The sequence below is a fragment of the Hipposideros armiger genome, unplaced genomic scaffold (genome assembly GCF_001890085.2).
Source record: "Hipposideros armiger isolate ML-2016 unplaced genomic scaffold, ASM189008v1 scaffold_498, whole genome shotgun sequence".
NCBI classification, from domain to species: Eukaryota; Metazoa; Chordata; class Mammalia; order Chiroptera; family Hipposideridae; genus Hipposideros; species Hipposideros armiger.
In genome coordinates this window covers 922,197-938,283 of record NW_017731848.1, presented here as the reverse complement: position 1 = coordinate 938,283, position 16,087 = coordinate 922,197, and the positions used below count along the sequence as shown (strand labels likewise).

The window sequence follows — 16,087 nt, the reverse complement described above, 5'->3', positions numbered from 1 at the left end:
CACACACACACACACACACACACACACACACACACGAAACTACCTGGATTTTACATTACACCTCAGATCCTACCTCTAATGGTTCATTTCTAGATTTCATTAAAACACTACCACAACTTCTACTTTTCTTGTGATGAGTATTACAACTTAGCCAGACAATAATCTTCAAATCAAATACAATTATATGTTAGCCCTCTTAAGTTACTAACAAAAATAATGGGTATTAATTTTATGTGTCTAGTTTATCAGTTTTTTCTTTTACTTCAATGATAAAGATATTCATTTTAGCATTCATTATCAAGTACTTCAATGATAAGACACTTAATGTAACGTTTACTTACTTTCAAGGGCTTTGTGTGTCAGCTTGGTACACAATAATTTCATCACTTTCGCTCTGTCTGCAGGGCACTGTGGGAGAACTGACTGAGCATTTGCTGGGCACTACTTATTGCCCGGAACTGGCAGAAAAATACACTACATACATTGCAAGATGTCTCATCATTTTCATTTTTCCTGCATCTTTTCTGTCTTTTGGGGGGAGGGTTAGACTGGTGAACCTTAAGCAGTGTATCATCCAGTGAATAGTTTGAATGACTAAGACATGGTTAAGCACACATTACCTCACAGGGAGACTCTTCCTAATACCCTCATTTCTGTCAGTGCTCCAGCATTTTTTATGACCTTCTCAGTCATCTGCAAAGATTTATTTACATAACCAATTGAGCAACTCTCTTAGAAAGCACATTCTTCCTAAATTATCACCAACACTTAATATCCTATCATTCTGTTAAGCTTTTATTTCCTTAGATATCAACTAGTTTCTCTGAACTTTTAAGAGTATATGTCGGGCCAGCCAAGCGGCTCAGTTGGTTAAGAGCTCGCTTAAGAGTGCAAGCTCTGAGCAACAGCGGTTCGAGTCCCGCCTGAGCTGAGCTGCTGCTGAGCTGCCAACAGGTGGCAGGATGGCTCAGCTAAAGAGTATATGTGTATGCATATTAATTTATTATCATAAGTTTAAATCAGGGAACTAGAATATCATTAATCAAGAGAAACTTAGACAATCTCATGACTGGCTTAATATAATCTGTGGTGTCATGTAATGTGATGTGCACGAGTGCACACACACACACACACACACACACACACACACACACACACTCTAACTTGAATCTTTAGATATAAACAGTTTAACTTCCATAACCTAGAAGTTACATAGCCTCAATTCGTCTTTGGCAAAAACAAGAATTTATAAAATTAACCAACCTCCCACTATGTGTGAGAACACTCTGATAGGGGATTTGCAAATATTAATTACCCCACTTCACTCTTCAGCTATTGCACTACCATTGTCTTGCTTCTGTAAGAAACTCGTATTTCCCTTTCAATCTCTTCCCCATGTTGCAGCCAGAGTAAACACTTATGTTTCCACCCCTAACCACTGCACCCACTCTCTTCTCCTTTTCACCTTTCCACGCATCTGTCTGCTCTCAGTCTCTGTACTATCAGATATACAGAACTGTTTATGGTTACTTCAGATGTCACACTCTGTATCTTTCTCCTGGGTCTCCATTGTTCCCTCCTCCTAGAACACCCTCACCCCGGGGATGGCTAAGTCCCTGAACTCTCCTCCTGGAGGTTAGCTCTTGTAAGATGCTCCTGTGACACCTAGAATGCTGCTTGTCACAGAACTTTGCCACACCTTATGGTAGCTGCTGATTTAACAATCCGAAGGCCTCTTTAGGGGAGTCCCACAGGGAAAGTGCCTGCCTTTTTCATCACTTTTTCCCTTGCTTCAAACCAAGTGCCTAAAATAAAGCCAGTAGTTAATAAATACAGAAATCACTCAACTACGAACCTTAGTTTAGCTTTGAGAATACTGAGTCTGAGGGAAACTGAACAAAGACTGTCTGATCGCAATGTCCTCTTCCTTCCTAATTTTACCATAACCCCTTTCCACCAGTGAGCACAGGCAGGATTGCCGGAATAAAATGAAAAGGTAATGAATAGAAGAAAAAGGATGAAAACATACTAAAACTAGGCTAACAATAACTGTAGTTAAGCAATATATTTAGTTGAGATTTCCTAGAAATCAGGACAAAAAGTTAAGGAAAAAACTTCTGGACTCAAAAATGTTTTATTTCCTATTCGTACAGATTCCAACAGAGGAGCCTGGCAGATGAAGAGTGTTTGACTTCTCAGAATCATAAGATTCATTCATCTACTTAATTATTTAACAAGTATTTACTGACTTGCTGCAACGAGCCAGGTGTTTTTATAGGAGCTACTTCTATGGCAATGACTGGGATTGGCAAAGCCCCTGCTTCCTGGAATTTACAATCTGGAAGCAGGAGGGACGTGAGGTTGGAAGGGGAGAGAAGAGATAAGTAGCAATAAACTAATAAAATAATTTTAGATGCATTAATCACTCTAAACAATACTAAAACGAGAGATGTCATGTAATGAACAGTGATGGTTGGGATTGGGGAGGCTATGTTAGATTGGGTGACCTGGAAAGGGTGCTCTGAGAAAATGACATATGATACGAGAGATGAATAAAATACAAAGGCTACCGCCAAAGACCTGGGAAAGAGCTTTCCAGATGGAAGGAACATCAAGGGCAAAGGTCCTACCTAAAGTGGGAAGAACCTAGGAATGCTCAAGAAACAGAAAGAAGTTCAAGGTGACTAGAGGGTCGAGAGTGAGATGGGAAGAGTGATACAAATGAGGTCAGAGTTGTAGGAACTAATTCTACTAAAAAGTAGGCTTGTAAGTGCAATGGGAAGCCATTGGGCTTTTTAACAATATCCAGTTCCTTTTTTTTTTAATATCCAGTTACTTTTCCTAAGGTCACTCTGTCAGGGGAAGGAGGGAGGGAGAATGGATCGTAAGGGGTTAGAATGGAAGCGGGAAAACAACTTAGGATGGAAAAAGATATGCCATCTAGACTACAGCAAGCAAACTTCAAAATGGACTTCCAAAACCCAACCTGATGATACTTAAAGGGGCCTCTGTAATCAACTGCTTAACTTTTTCAAAAGATAAAAATTCTATCTACGTAAAGTACCCTCAAGGTGATTAGTTATCTGTCACTGGTTGCTACAATACTTTAGCAATTTTGGCCTCCTATAAGTTTTGTGGGTGCCTAACCAGATTTTTGAGGAACAAGGAGTCAGATTATAAAAACACATTATTACAGAGTGGTAATGTATTAAATATCCTAACAAAATGAATACTTACTTTGACCAAGTTGATAACTATAGATTAGCATTAGGTTATAGATTATAATATGAAATTATAATAAGAATACATGGCTAGGGCCAAGCTGTGTGCCGAAGAAAATCATTTTAATTTCTTGTAGCTCAATTTCCTTATCAGTGTAGAATAGACATAGCAAGGTCTGTCCTACCTACCTCGTAGATAATAATTGTGAGAATGGAGGACAAACATGAAAGGAAGCTAGTAATAGAAAGCATATGCAAATGCAAGTTTTAATATAAAAGTACAATGAGAACCTGGAAGGATTTTTAGGTATTCATTTAGCATAATCTCCTCATTTCACAGTTGTGGAAACTTACACATATGTCTAGAAAGGTGAACTAGCTATGGTACTGCTAAAACTAAAATCCAGATTTTATCTTTATGTAATAGAAAAAATTTGAATAGTTTCCAAACTTTCTACAGTGTAAATTGTAGCATTATTTAGAACAAGTATTCTGAAAAAACAAAAATATTAAAAGGAAAACTTGATTTCATTGGAACTTAATGACATTAGCCTATGTCTTCATTCTTTAAGCTTTTTATTGATTCATTTCTCACACTTTCAATAAATATTCATTAAATGGCATTGTCATGTTTGATGCTAGACATTCCAGATAGAGCACTGAATCTAACAAATGAGGTCCCTACTCTAGTGGGGCTTACATTTCAGTGGGGAGAGACATCATCAACAAGCAATAAAAGCATGAAGAACAAAAACATAATCATAAATGTCTGGCAAGAATTAAAATGGTGCAACAGAAATGCCTGACTGGCTACTGTGGACTAAGCAAGCCAGGAGACCTTCCTGTACCTGAGATCTGAGTCAAGGAGCCAGCCAGCTTAAGACCACAGGAGACTGAATTCGGGCAAAAGAAACAACCAGAGGAAAGGCTCCATAGACAGGACTGTTAAATGAACAAAAGGAAGGTCAAGGCAGCTGAGGTGGAGTGGATTAAAAGAAGAGTAGCACAAGGTGAGGTAAGAAGAAAAGGCCTGAGCTAGCTCATGCATAGCTTTGTGAGGAGTATAGATTTTATTCCACGTGCAGCAGAGTTACTGAAGTGTTTTAAAAGCATAGCAGTGACATGGTCCGAGTCTGCTGTGTGATGAATGATGTGGAGAAGGGCACGATTAGAAATCAGGGGACCACTAGGAAACACCTGGAACAGTCCAAGTGAGGAGACGATGGTGGGCTGGTACTAACAATGGAGATGGAGAGAAGAGTATGCATTCACGATAAGTAGGGAAAAACAAATGAGATTTTCTGAAGAGTTTGGCATCTGGGGCAACCTGAAGATAGCTCGTAGGTTTTGGGCTTCAATATCTGAATAGCCAGTAATGCCAGTGATGGTGAGACGAGGAACACTGGAGAACTGTAAGAGTTCGTTGCCTGCCTGGTTGGCTGGTTGGTCAAGTTTATTTTTTCGGTGGTTGCTGGGAGCATTCAGGGCTTATAAGTCGGCTGTGTCAAATCTGAGGCGACAACACCCACATCAAGATATTTAGTGGGCAGTTGAATATATAGTCTTGAATTTTATTATAATTAACCAATGAATGTCTGGTTTGAGGGGCGACCTTTGTAAAACTTTTCACCTGCTCATTAAGTGCTTATATATTAGTATGTACAAAGATTAATAATAAATGATGATCAAGATAATTAGAATAAGGAAGAGGATATTTTGAACCACACTGTGATGATGTAGGGATTCTTGAAATCAATAAACAGATGGGGTGACAAGAGATAAAAGGTCTCAAGTTTTCTCTTCCTTATAAGCTAAGCCCTTAAAAATGTTACATACAAGAAAACAAAATAAAACCTAGCCCCACAGAAATGTAAAATAGGAATTCATTTATATTTTACAATAAAGTTCAAAATAAAGTTAGCTTAAACATCTAGAATTTCATTTATAGACTCTTTTAAGGAATATGAGAAGTAGCTAGTGGCTTCTCCAAATGTACTGGGTTATCGGAAAGGTCATGATACATTTTTGCAACGAAAAGCATAGAAAAAATACGTCATGACTTTTCCGACAACCCAATGTAAACCTGACAATAGTTCAGGTGAGATATGAACTTGGCTAGTTATTTGTCATTTGACTTAATGTGTCTTTGGTAAATAAAGTCTGTTCTTCAACGCTTTCAATTTTATAGGATTAAGAAACCTCCTGAGATAAAAATCTCCCTCCTTTTACATGTACATCTTAATTCAAAGAACTCACTTAAAGATGAGAATAAAAAAATACAACAAAATGGTAACCGAGCCACCAATAACAAAACACATCAAGAAAATCAGACAGAAACTCTGATTTCTTTTCTGTGTCCTCTTCCTTGAAAGTCATGGTCTGACATCTGTTAGTCTCTGGTGCTGACAAACTAGATATCTTCATATCAAACTATATATATCCTATCTTCATATATGACTGAACAAGGCTTATTCTAATGTATTCTCCCAACAGTGGAAAACTAGGGAATGAGAGATGTATTCCAATTATGGAAAACTGGAGAATAAAACACGAAAAGTAATGGAGTTGGAAAATAATCTCTAGTCAATGCAGAGAGTAAATTAAGACATCTTTAGTTCCAAAGTGAATCACTGCCTTACAAAGTGAAAGGCGAGGACAGGTGATCAATTCCACAATTGCCAAGAATTCTATATTCCACATATCTCAGTTTATGATGGTTCTAACCTATGAGATATTTTGAAGTGAATGGAACAGAAAAAAAAATCGGATGTAATGAGCTTTAAATCACCAAAAGGGGGATGGGGTGTCAATTCGAATAAGCACCTGAAAAGTCAGGCACTACATATCCCCATGAGGACACTGCTTCGCTTATCTCAGTGCAAATGGCAAATGACTGGCTCTGTGTGTGTGTGTGTGTGTGTGTGTGTGTGTGTGTGTGTGTGTGTGTGTGAGAGAGAGAGAGAGAGAGAGAGAGAGAGAGAGAGAGAGAGAGAGNGTGTGTGTGTGTGTGTGTGTGTGTGTGTGTGTGTGTGTGAGAGAGAGAGAGAGAGAGAGAGAGAGAGAGAGAGAGAGAGAGAGAGAGGAGAGGTGGAGGTGGGAAGTAAAGATTAACTACATCCTTGATAATTCCAATCTGTATTCTCCTCAGGGTGGTTAGAATCACTAGGTGCCTTTGGCAAAATTCTTGGAGTGTTCAATTTCAGAATTCCTGAAGGGTTTCTCTGGGTTGTGTGTGAAAAGCAGCTTGTATATGTCTCCCTTTAAATCATGGTGAGACAAGGAAACACTTGGCCCATATGACAGGGTGTTTAGGTGATATGATTAGTACCTCACTGTGTTAGAAGAAGGTAGGTAGGTGTCTTTCTCAGTTGATGGGAAAACAATTGTGAAAGAACAATGGCTACTCAGGTGGAGGTGCTACAGGGAGTAAGAAGGAGCCAGAAAGCCAGACTGAGGAGCACTTGTGCCACTTTTCGGTAAAGAAACTTTAGCCTGAAGTTGGTCACTTTTCTTAAAATGAACTATAGATGATTTCACGGAGGAACAGCCTAACATAAAATATGTTACACTTAGCATATAAGAATTTCAGTGCTAACACCTCTTCTGGCACAGATTCTCAATTTTTATTGCATGCAAATTTTGTAAGGAGAGAATGAATTCATGGCTTAAGAATCTGGCAACTGCTTGAATTTCACTGTAAAGAAGCATCATTAAAAAGCTAGGAATCTGAGTCACTTAATATCAGGCTTCAGCTAAATTCTTAAATGGTTACATAACACCACTAATTTTTAAGAACAAGAAAGGGTTTTTTTTTAAAAAGCCTTTAGGATTTTTTTCTTTGTTTTTCACACTACAAAATGTCTTGTCTCACGCTCACACACACACACACACACACACACACACACACACACACACAACTTATTGTTTGGTTTTTTTAAGAACGAAAGATCTCCGTGTCTTCAGAGAGATGCCTATCATTAATCTGGCTCTTCAATATCATATTATCAAATAACTAAATTAAAAATTAAAAACCATGCTTTAAATCCTGGATGCTTCACATCATGCAGATAATACATTTGAGTGAATAACAAAAGTTTTCACTCAAGCTTTGACATTTTGACACGAAGTACATATAAATTTTGAATTTTGGAAAATGAATAAAGAACAAATGTTTGAAATTCAATTCTAAAATCTTTTGAACCTCTATATAAATAGTTTCCCAAAATTAACTCTAGTAAAATTAGAACGCATATATAAGTTCTATGTTTATTATTAGCCAAAGGCACCCTTTTGTGAGAACAAGTGTCACAAACAACTAACATTAATTTGCTTAAGCTGTAAGAGCTTCTTTCCACAGATTTTTAAGAGGTGAAAAGAACCAGATAAAAGAAAATATTATCGTAGCTTAATATACAGCACTGCGTTTAGAGCAACAAGAAAGCAAATAACTATGCCCCTTTTACAGGCTCAGCATTAAATTATCTCTCCCAAAGCAAGAGGCATTTTTTGACCGATAAAGCAATATGTACAATTAAGAGGAATAGAGCTCCTACACCCTGGCCTTTAAATTGTTCTACTTAAAAAAAAGCAGCATTTATGAACCCCAGGACTATTTTAAATCCCCTGAATCACACTGCAATAGAAAAACACTGTGTAGCATAATGCATAATGGCATATTTAAATATGACCCAACATTCCATGCTTCTATAATCTATATTTAAAGTTGTGAGCAAATAAAGGCATTTCTACCTTGATTATTTCTCTAAGCAAAGGTTAACCAGAAAGGTCAGCCTTAGGAAGAAATAGAATACATACCATGATAGTCTCTTTCGTTAGAAAAAGCAAGAAGAACAGATTTAAATTAAGACTTGGTGTATAAAAGCTGAAAGCATAGAATTTGTATCCACATAATGAACTGATGTCTCCTCTAAAGACGTCAGATTGCTGTTCAGCTAAACTATCTAAAAATACCTCCTTGCAAACACACAGACACACACACACACACACACACACACACACACATGAAATGACTACAAAGACAGGTCTTACTAAGCAGCTCTATTTGCACAAAATCACTTAATAAGTGGGGGAAAATTTTAAAGTACTTAGGAAAAATTTAATAGGAATTTCTCATAGCAACTATGATTTTTTTATGAGCTATTTTGGAAACCAGTACCAATTTGTAAAAAGTTGTTAATGAAGGATCTTAAAGAAAATCATAATTGACCTAAGATGTCCAACAGAGAATCATGTTCTATGAACTTAAAATCCGGTAAAAATCAATCAATCAATCAATCAATCAATCTCTGAGCCACTGTCAATATTCTATTTAAAAACCAAGAAAAGGGAAATTTTTCTAGCTGGAAAAGTGGGAATCAAAATCATGGATGCCACCACGTGCCAGACGATGCGTCAGATATGTAACCCCTACAAACAACCTATGAAATATGCATTGTCAACAGCACTTTATAGATTAGGAAAAATGAATATTTAAGTAATCTGCTTAATGTCACATGGCTAAAAGAAGATCTAGGATTCAAATCCGCACATGAAGACTCTAGAGCACTATAATATCGATTACTGACATTCACATAGGTTTTAGAATTCGTAAAAGGAGTCTAAAAACATTAACTCTTTTTATACTTTCCTTATTTAAACCTCAAGTTTTTAATCTGTAAAACAGGGAATCTAACTTCACTGTTACCATTGCTTTGATGATTAAAGAAAATAAGATAAATTAGATATAGATAGATGCTAGATAGGCGGCACTTAAAATAATTGTAACTATTCCTATAATCACTAATGATAATCAAAAGAATGTTGTGCAGGAGATCAGTATTGTGATCATAATCTCCACCTTGAAGTGCAAAAACAGAAACTTGAAGAAGTTAAATGACTCACCTAACAGTTGCACAGCTAGTCAACATCAGAACAAGGATTCATAGCAAGGTCTTCGCACATGAAGTATTTCATTGTTTTACTACACAAAAAACCTAGTTGGGATAGTCCCTTTTATTACTATGGGGAAAGGTTCACAGATGAAATGAAGAAGATTTTGCTTTCAGTAGCCCTATTAGCATGCTTAAGATGATATGCAATGAGCACTGCTAATAAGTGAGGTTTGCTACACCATGGCATTTCAGTATGCATTCTGTTTGAACTCAGGCTCAGGGTAACACTTCGAAGCCACTCATGAACTTGATTACAACTAATCGAGGGCAATATCTTTTTCCACAGCATCTCTGGACAACACTTAAAGGAGGAAACAAAATAGAGAAAAGAAGTAATGTATACTCCCTGGCTAACAAAGCCAGTACTTGATACACATGCCTTGCAGGATGTTCTCTAATCCTGCCTACCACAATGCTCTGCCCATCATCTTTCTTACAGAGGATGGAGACTTGGCCTAGGGCCATTAGCGCTGCCAAGAAAAGACTGTTCTTAATGCAAGGAGGGCCATCATCACTGAATTTCAGGTCACTCTGTTGCAGCCAGGTGAAAGCATATTTTAATACAGCTTTCTAAAAGGATAATTATATTCCAGAGTGGCAAGAATATGTGTTACTGAAGGTTAAAGAAACTGTAATAAAGATGGACCTAATAATTATTCATTTTCCTGTGCTTTAAATGGCTAAGACAATGTTGCTATGTCTGTCAGGCTGAGAAAACTCTTTCATCTGGCTATATGCTAAAATTAGCTCCTTATAAACTAGTTATCTAACTGGAAACAAATTAAGAGAGCAATCATATCACCCAGACAATAAGTCAAAAACAAGACTCTGTTCTATATTCAAGTCTAAAAACAGGGTAATGTGCAAGACCTCTGGAGAGCCGCACAGATGGGAAATCTCAGATAAATACGGCGAATTTCCCATAAAAGGTTAAATTAACAAGAGGAAACTTTCATATAAAGGCTTAAAGAGTGATTATTCAACACAAAACTGTACTCTTGCAATTCTGGCCAAGATTAAAAGGCAACAAAATATATTGCTTTTATTTCATCCAAGATCAAGGCAAAATTATTCTACTTTTTAAGATAGGGATGGCAGTTGTGACATCACACATATGAAATCCCTTTGAAAATTACACTAAAGAAAATCACCTCTGAATGTAGGAGGAGGAACACCCTGTTCTCAATCTTTCTGATGAGAATTATAATCCACAGGACACACAGAAAACAAGGAATTGGTCCATCTCTGCAACAATGTACTAGGAGCAAAGTTTAGGGTACTTGCTTCATGCAACTTCCAAAAACAGGGTGTGTGTGTGTGTGTGTGTGTGCGCGTGCGTGTGTGTGCGTGTGTGCGTGTGTGTGTGTGTGTGTGTGTGCGCGCACGCGCACATGTACAATTAACTTTGGAAAAGTTAATTTACCTCTCTATGTCTTGATTTCTTTATGTATAAAAAGACGATGACATACTTATATTGTGAGAATTAAATGAGATGAAATCTGAAAAGAGTTTCAAACAATGCCTAGAACACAGGACTCCGGTATACAAATGCAAGTGCCTGCTCTGGAGCCCACCCTCCTCTAAGCACTAGGCTATGCTCTTACTAATCCCTTCTGTTCAAGTAACTTTCTTCAAAAAGATTACTTACATCTGGTCAGATCACAGTTTTCATTATCACATGCATAAACTATTTCCTTAAATAGGGTTATTTTTATAGATAGATTACTAGAAGTTTCACTTTCAAAGTGAGATCCACCTCCCCATCCCACCCATACCCACTGCTAAATTCCAAGAGTTTCTCTGGATACCTAGGGAGTTATTTCAATGTATTTCAGGTTTCAGTTCCTTTGGGGGTAGGAAAATAGTGTCACATGAATTACAACAGTACAGTGTTCAAACCAATATGGCAGCAGGACATCTTCAGCCCTACTTTACCCTGGGCATCTTCAAACCCTGTATTCTGGCTCTTCAGGATGACTTTGATATGTTATATGTTGTTTAAAACCTCCCAAATCCATCTGTCTGAAATGTCCTTATTCTCTACATCCACCCATATCCCCCTGGTGGGCCCCACCTGCCCCCTGAACATTCCTGTATTAGGCCCCACACATAACACGCAGTGCACCTGTCAGCACGTCTCTCTCCCGCGACTGTTCTGTGAGCAACTCTCAGACAGAGGCACATTCATCAAACAAGATCAAATACAAACCACAATTTCCTCAAACAAGTGATTCTATGGTAAGGAAAACTGGCAAGGTTAATAGTGTATCGACTTCCATAACTATTTGCACACTACTCTCATTGTAATATCCAAATGCTGTATTAAATACACAATTACACTAATGTGACTAATACTATATTTCATTGCTTCTAAGATCCACAATTTATTGTTTATTTTAACATTTTTGAAATTAGGATCCATCTTACAATCAATGACAAGAAAATACTGGGTAATATAAAGTAAGATGAATCAATCAATAGTGTCTTAGAATAGGTAATTAAATGGTATTTTTTTAATTAGAAAATTATTTCTCCTCCTTTCATACACCTTATCATTCAGGAAACAGTCTTGCATACATATCTGAACTCATATACTGTTGCACACTCTCTTTAAGGGCAAAGCCGATCAGCTGTCCAGAGTTCTCAGCTTACAGGGTCTTGCTCCTGATTTTATACTAATTTCTGAAAGTCAAAAATGTCATCTCCCAAAAATATTAAGGGGGTTGTAAAAAACAATCTCTCTATTCAATATTACAGTTGTAGAAATGGAGTATATTTTCTTTAAAGAAATGAAAACCTGAGAAGAAAATGCCACTTCACATCATTGGTACGTCAGTATAGGTCAGCAGGAAAAAATACTGTGCTAAGCTTGTCTCTTTGATACCACGAAGATATTCTAGCTGAGTTTTAATATGTTTCCCAGGTTTTCTACTAGATGCTTCTTTTCATCCTTTTCCATATTCCATATCAGAGGACTGGTACAGCCAACAGAAACAAATCCAGTATCCATGGATTTCTTCTCAAAAGGCACTCTAGCCCATCAGACAGCCAGCCCAGCAGTTTCATTCTCATGAGTACTCCAGCCATGAAAAAATTCAACAGCACACAGATGAATCCAGTGAATACAAGTAGAAATCTGTTGAGTTTGGGGATTATGAAACCTAAACCTCCCATGTAAGCAGGAAGCTGGACGCGAGTCCTTCCATCATATAATGTGCTTTTACTCTGTAGGCAAGGGAAGCTACTGGTGTCTGATGCTCATGCTCCAGTCATAGAGCCAACGCCTGGAGGTTCAACAAGGACATCATAAATTATTTCTCCGGCGATAAGGAAGGAAGACACCACCACCACAGCGTACACCATCATGGCCGAGGGCATGTGCACCCAGGGCTGCTTCCTCAGATTCAGGTTGGGGCATTCGAGCACCAAGAACGGGGCTCGGTACAAAGACTCCATGTTGGTGGTGTCAGGGCAGCTCTCTGCCTGAAGCCCCACCGGCATTTTCATTGAAATACATACAATCAAATTTTTAAGGAAAATAAGCCTAGGGAATTCTTGATCCTTCCCACCTGCTCACATAAGATACTTAGAAGTGAGAAGTGATTCCGTCAGGTCGATAGAGGTGGTGTGACTTCTAGCCACCCTAAATGAAGACCTAAAAAAGCCTGTACTTCAGAAAGCTAACTCATGAACAGTATAATTCCACAGTGGTACCCTGGCCAATCACACTTCTTCATCACTATATTCTACCATTATTGACTTCCTAATTATTACACGAATCCACAGCATTAGGCCGAAACTCTTTGCTCATCTCTCATCAACCTGCACTCCTCCAGCTGCCTCGCCACCTCTCCTCAGCTGACCTGCTCAGTTCCTTGATTTCTGTTCTGTGAAAATTGTTCCCATTTCCTTTTTTCTTCATATCTTGCTTATCCCTACCCTTACTTGTGGCACAGTTCAAATCTTATTTCCTTGTGGATTACTCAAATTACAAGTGACATTCTTGCCTATGCACACCTATGCATTTTTCTGTCCATACTCTTTACCTAGCATGTAAATATATACTACTCCAACCAGATGCAACATTTTCAAACCATATTGTTAAATCTCTTTTATAGAAATCTGGATAAAACCCACAAGAAAACATTCAAGATATATTGTTTCATTATTAATTTTCTCTTCTCAGAAGGCAAATAAGAACACATAATTTCAAAACAAACAAAATAAAATGTAACTTCTCAGATGAAAAAATCACAACTTATGTAAATAACAATTTGTACTTTTTTTTATCCCCATGTGCAGTTCATATTTTTTGAACAATGATTTGAGAACGCTGCTGCACTAGTCAATGGTGCTCTTATGTAAAATGCTCTTTTAATCTTTATGCTTTTAATATCAATATAGATTTATTTCTTTTCTGACTAGCCACAAATTTAATAAATACTCAATTTATTCTCACATTTTATTCAGCTAACATTGAACACACTTTTATTACATAAGAATGACAGTTTATGTTCTCTCCTATGCAAAAATAGAGCTTAAGTAGTCTAGCTCTGAGAGAAAAAAACTGAGACATTTGAGTTATCCATATCTCTTTTTCTAGTACAAGTGAACTTTTCATTTAATATCATTACTGTCCGTCAGCTTTTGTGACATTTGTTCTTCAACAGACATTCTTTAAATCTTATTTATATCAGGTTGCTAATTTTTTTCAGGGGACAATAAGAACATAGGATACTGAAGGGTAAAGAAATCTGGGAACATGCCAAACTAAAAGGAACATAATTAAAAGATTTCAGTGATAAAATATATGACATACAGAGGAAAGGAAAGAGGGTAAGAATGTTGCTACAGGTGTTTATATTTTCTTTAGATAAGCTATATGAAAGTTCACCTCTTTTTCTTTTACCACGTTAATACTGACTTCCCATAAGATTTGCATAAACTTCAAGAAAAGCACAAAGGTGTGAATACTGTAAGCTTTATAAAAATCACGCTTCATTTTTACTGTCCCACATTTAGGATGGAATTCCAACACTAGCTGAAGTAGCTCTTCAGTAAATAACTTTTCCCTCAAAATTTAAAACATTATGTATGTTATATATTAACATATATTATATATAATATATGGCAAACTTTATAACTATAAAGTAGACTAAGCAGCTTATGATAGAAGCTTCATAATAGTTACAATGTGCCTCAAATCAGTGTTCTTAAATGTATATTCCACATGTATTTTGGGGAGCAAAATCTAGAACAAATACCATTACCAAATTTTATACTATATTATGGTATAATATAAACAAATTTATACAATAAGAGGTCATATACCAATTATTTCAGCAAGGTAATAAAATTGTGATTCTTTTTCTGTCCTTGCCTTCATCTGTTTTTCTATTTTTGGTTCAATGAACATATAATTATGCATTTTTAAATGATAAATTATGCACAAAATTAATAACACTGACAAGCCACAGACCAAACTGACACCTGAATAACTATAACACAAAACAAGTACTGAAAATTAGTTTAGCTATTCAAAGAGTATCTCTTCTAAATAAAATAGTCTTAAATTATTTTTCTATTTAGGTAAATGTAATCCCTAAAGTAGTAGGATTTTGACATTCGACTGTTTCTGCACATGGAATTAATTGAACAAGAACTAGGAAGCCTTATAATATGAATGTATTCTAAAACACATTCATATTTTTAATTGCCATTTAAAGTGAAGACAAGTATACTTTTAGTAGGAAACAAATAACTGTAAGATTAATTAGCCATAAAGAAAGAGTAAATTTCATCCTTCATATTCTCAAAGTCTAGAATTCTGGGGTGTAAGCTGCACTCATCACCTCAACTTCTGCCAACCTTCCCCCTGCCCCCACCAACCCAACCACTATAGGCCCAGTGTCTACTGAATCCATCTAAATCCTTACTGACAACTCTAAGCAACCTTCTTTTTAACTAATATTAAACGTACTATAAACTTCTCAATTCCATAAAACCCAGAAAAACTATATGCTACAATACTACCATTTCTTGATTATTGAGAAAAAATTTTTTATAAAGTACTTTCAAATATTAAAAATATTCCAAAGAGCAAAAATGTCTGGTTGAGCCCATTCTTTTGTTGTAGGAAAATGGAGGCAATCAAAAGATTACAGTTCTACATTTTTTACAGCCAGGTTTCATTGTTTTGTTTTATTATGAAAGGTGTTAAATTATGTACTAGCACTTAAAATGTTGACCTTTTGGAAATAACCCATAATAAGGTGCCGCCATTGTAATCTATATTTTTAAGATCTCTAATATAGAGCAGTAAAAAAATAAAATACTATTTATCATAAAAGATAGGGCATTTATTCCTGAAAATTAGCCTTTATCAATAAAGTAAGCCATGCAGAATGTTAAGTTCTAGTTGGTTCTACATTAGAAATGCTTTAAATTAGAAATAAGGTTATGGATTAATCATATTTATACAAACACACACATATGCATAAAATAGATGCATATATGGGGAGGAGTATATTTCATTTTATAATCAAGCCAAGTCAATATTAAAAACCAATAATGTATTTCTCTAGAGTTCACAGAAGAAGAATATGTACCTTAGTAATTTAAAGGTGTTTTTCAGACTGTCACTTTATCAATCAACAAATGTAAGGTTAATCCATGCCTAAGATGTCTCTAAGAACAGCCTTTATAATGAACATGTGGTATAAGTCACAAAAGGAAATCTGGTGTATGGAGAAGGAATGAAGATCTGAAGAATGTGGGGAATATTTATACAGTGACTTAATGTACAAAAAAAAAACCAGAGAAGAAAGAAATAAAAGAAGACACAAACAAATGGAAAAACATTCCATGCTCATGGATAGGAAGAATTAATATAGTTAAAATGTCCATATTGCCTAA

General features: G+C 36.4%; 1 protein-coding gene and 1 pseudogene across 11 annotated transcripts in view; both read right to left on the bottom strand.

Moving 5' to 3' along the window:
* The window catches only part of RAPGEF2 (Rap guanine nucleotide exchange factor 2), a 245,736-nt gene that overhangs the window by 73,573 nt on the left and 156,076 nt on the right, over positions 1–16,087 (bottom strand). The gene's annotated exons all lie outside the window — the stretch shown is intronic.
* On the bottom strand, positions 12,140–12,664 carry LOC109395994 (oligosaccharyltransferase complex subunit OSTC pseudogene; annotated as a pseudogene).